Source organism: Phalaenopsis equestris, unplaced genomic scaffold, assembly GCF_001263595.1.
Source record: "Phalaenopsis equestris unplaced genomic scaffold, ASM126359v1 Scaffold000002, whole genome shotgun sequence".
Lineage (NCBI taxonomy): Eukaryota > Viridiplantae > Streptophyta > Magnoliopsida > Asparagales > Orchidaceae > Phalaenopsis > Phalaenopsis equestris.
This window is the reverse complement of record NW_018164444.1, coordinates 74,166,046-74,170,542: the sequence shown is the minus strand read 5'-3', so window position 1 is coordinate 74,170,542 and position 4,497 is coordinate 74,166,046.

Below are 4,497 nucleotides of genomic sequence, written 5' to 3'. Positions count from 1 at the left end.
TATATTGCCTTTTTTTGTTGATAGATTGCATTTTGTTAAAGTAAAATTTAGTTAGGATTTATTTGATTTTATTTTTTGCTTTTGAGGTATGTGCTGTCGAACAATTGATGCATTACTATGAGTCACAGATCAGCATTTATTCAAATAATTATGACATTTTTCTCTTTATAAGAGAATATTTAAAATAAATAAATTAAACTAATTTTTTTTATAAATAAATTAAAATAAATATTTTTGATAAATAACAAATATTTAAGATAAATAAATAAGCACGAGGATCACGTATATAATTTTTAGTCAATCAAACAATTAGAATTTGGATTTATCGACTACATTAGATTTATAACATTAATGTCTTTAGAATAATAGATTGTGTTTGTTGGTACGAGTTTTTAGTCGAGCAAGACCCACCACACAATCATAAAACAACAACCAATGTCTATGTGTAAGTAGCTGAACCCAAATGTAGCCTAGCCTAGTCAATTGGATTGGATTATAGATGCATTCTTAAATCACATTTTATTAGAGGATGGAGGAACATGAGCATGATTCAATGTATCTATTGCTAATAGTAATATATAGCATTTTGATTTAGTGTTAAATAAAGATAAAAATATCATCCTTAATTATTTTTTTTAATTTTTTTTTTTAATATATAGTATGAATTCTAGAATCATACATAATTTCATACCTTTCATTATCACCTAAAGCCCAATAAATATGACATAAAATGATGGATTATTTCATTTGGATCAACCCTCATACATTTAACATATAGTTTAATTACTTTATAGGTTTGATATAATATGCTTCTATTATTTATACATATAGTATCTTGGTTATAATCATTTATTTGATTGTACAAATTAAATGCTAATAAAAATCTCTCAAAATTAATTAAAATCTTATTTTCAACTCCCACAAGCTAATTTTTTTTTATGAAGTAGTTAATATTTATATGATTTCATGATTAGTTTAATTTAATATATATATATATATACCAATAATATAGTTTCACTAGCATTAATGATGTGAGAAAGAATAGTCAGCTTTGTTAAAAGCTCACCCTTTGCTTCTAAATGAGAATATAATCCTCTAAAGCACCCTAATCTTTAAAAATGCCTCTTTTCCATTGATTTAAACCATGTTGAAATGCTTTCGGTAGTTGAAGGAATCAGCTTTCCTTTCAAGTTTTATAGCCTTAAGTTTATTAATTTTTTTACTTTCTTCTTGAGAGTCTTTTTTTTTATTATTTGTTTAAAAGGAATGGTCAGACACCATTACACGAGCCTCCAGCCACCCATAATTTGTCTAACGATTCGAATATCACATTCTTAAGGCTAACTGTGTCAGGGGGGAATCGAACCCCAACCTGAGGGGTCTTATACCGTGGATGTCATCTAACAAGTTGGGACACGTCGAACCCCAACCTGAGGGGTCTTATACCGTGGATGCCATCTAACAAGTTGGGACACATTGGGACACGCGGTACAATATATGGAGAAAATAATAGTAGCATTATTGGTTAATAATGCACTAATTAAAGCAACATAGAAAGGTTTTGAACAAGAATGGATTTGGCTATCTAGTCAATGGATTCTTATAACACATCATAATATTATTTACTTTAGACATGATAAAGCACAAGCTTAATCCACCAAAAAACAGCCAGTAGACAACTTTAAGAATCTAAACTCTATTTTCTAACACAATCATTCACACATAAACGTCACTTCTAGATCTACATCTTTTAAGTAATCAAGATTTGAATCTAAACTATAAAATTAGCCAATTAAATAATTTTATATTATTACCAAATAAACCTATAAAACAATTTATAACTACTATAAATCATGAAATTATAGAACACTCATGAATGCCCACAAAAAAAAAAAAAAAAAAGGTGGCTTTTTTTATTATGAAGGATCGAAAATAAAGGGAGCATCTTTGATCAATTTGCATGTTATTGTTATTAAGGTTGTTAGCATAAGAAAAATTATTAATAATATAGGTGTGTTTTATTTTAAGAAAATTATTATTATTCTTATGGTTTTGAAGCAATTTGAACCTAAGATTTAAGATTAGACTACTCAATAGAACAAATATATATATATATATATATATATATAGATATGTACGTTCATAACGGACTACTGCCTCCATAGCAATTTACAACGACACCAAAATCTATATATTTTATAAACAGGTTACAACTGTTATCAATGAACTACTGTTTTACATTTACATTAATCAAGTTTGTAACTACAACTTCTCCAATTTTATAAAAAAGTAGACCCATGTAGTCAAAATTACATAGTGGATTATTTTATTAAATTAGCATCATAAATCTTCTAACAATCATCATAAATGTAAAATTCTCTTTGTTATTTAAAAGAAAATAATTTTTAAATGAGTCAAACACGAGCCAAGGCCGGCTCGCTCAATCTCGAGATGTTTAGAGCCCTAGTTTTCAGTAGATGTACCTTAAAATTATGATGAGTATTGTTATAAGTTTAAGGATGATGAGTAGGAAAGCTTTTGGCCATCAGTTATCATGCCCTATGAAACTGTTTAATATATTAAAAATTTATAATTTTATTGTTTAACTCTCTCTTTTTCTCATCAATTTTAAACATATTAAACACCATCATTTCACCATTAATGTTGCTCATAAGTCATCATTTAATTATTATCAGTGATCGATGTCTAACTCTTATTAACCATTGATATTTGGTGCCTATACTCTTGATAGATTAATCTGTCATCCCGTTTGGATTGCAATAGAGTTGATTCACTGCCCTTGCCTAACCTTTAGTGATCCATGTTAGCCATTACCTAATGCTTATTAACAATTGATGTTCCATTTCTATTAGGTGTTGATTTTCAATAAACTATCTTTTTAGTTGATTGATTTTTTATGTTATCAAGAAATTGATTCAGTTGACCACCTATTATTTTACAACCTAAAATGCTCCTTATTGATTATCACTTAACAACAATTAACAAGTAAAACCTTACCCACGAGCATCTAATAACCATCTTCCCGTGTTTCCCTTCCTATATGAAGAAAGATTGAAATTTTCACCAAAAATCACATGATTTTTATAACCTTTCATCAAGAACCATTAGAAATTTACCAACAATTGATATTACTGCTTGTGATTAGCCAATGTCTGATGTGCATCATTCTGAATATTGTGTTTTATCTCTTATCAAAATAATTATTTAGTCAATCATTGATCAATGATAAGATCATTATATCTTACTACCCATCATTAATGGTGATAACTTGTATCCTTCAATATTGATAGTATCATTTTGATTAGTCTCAAAATTCATAATTTGAAACAGAACTAAATGATTTTCTATAAATCTTTTTAATGTTCTTGCTATTTTCCACAAATAAATGGTTAGTTGGTTGATTTAAAATCAAGAAGCATGATTAAATGGTAGCTTTGCTCCATTTAATTAATTTCACCATTTAATTGATTTCTCATTAAAGTTAAACCACTTCTTTAATTACAATTTAAATATAACATAAATTAAAATATTATCTATATATGACAAAACTACTTAACTATAGACCAAAAAATCATCATCACTACATGTAATGCATGCCTACAAGTACAAGCTTATGCACTTTATTGGATCATCCACTTAAATCACTTTCTCATGTGCTCATAATATACTTCAATTTGTTAATTCTATTGTTAATTATTCTTTGAAATAATAATCATTATCACCATCCTCTTAGTGGGATTCCATTAACACTTTCTTTACTAATGATAACCTTGTTTATATTCTTTCTTAGGCAGCTATATACATCCACTAACCTAATTAATTTGTAAGTGATTAGGCCTTAAAAGGAGATTGACTAAGGATAATACAGGTAACTCAGATATTAGGCCATATTATTATTGTGGTAAATTATTCCATATTTAGTGAAATGCAACAACAAATTATTATATTGACCCATTGAAAAAATTATGTACTTGTGTGTGTGTGTGCGCGCGCGCGTGTGTGTAAGGGTCGAAGGCTATGATACAAGCCCCCAGTCACCCTCATGATGCCTAACCATTCGATCTCGTATTGCAAGACAAATGCACGCAGGCGAAATCGAACCCGTGACCCCAAGTGATTTATGTGAGGCTGTACTACCAATGAGTCATGGTGAGTGGCACACACAAACACACCAACACACACACACACACACACACACTCACACACACACACACACACACACACACACACACATATATATATAGTTAAAAGATGACCCCAAGTGATTTATGTGGGGTCGAAGGCTATGATACGAGCCCCAGTCACCCTCATGTATCTAACAATTCGATCCCGCATTGCAAGACAAATGCACTCATGCGAAATCGAACCCGTGACCCCCGGTGACTTACGCGAGGCTGCACTATCAATGAGTCATGGTGAGTGGCACACACACACACACAGACAGATATATATATATATAGGATAGTTTTTAGAAAA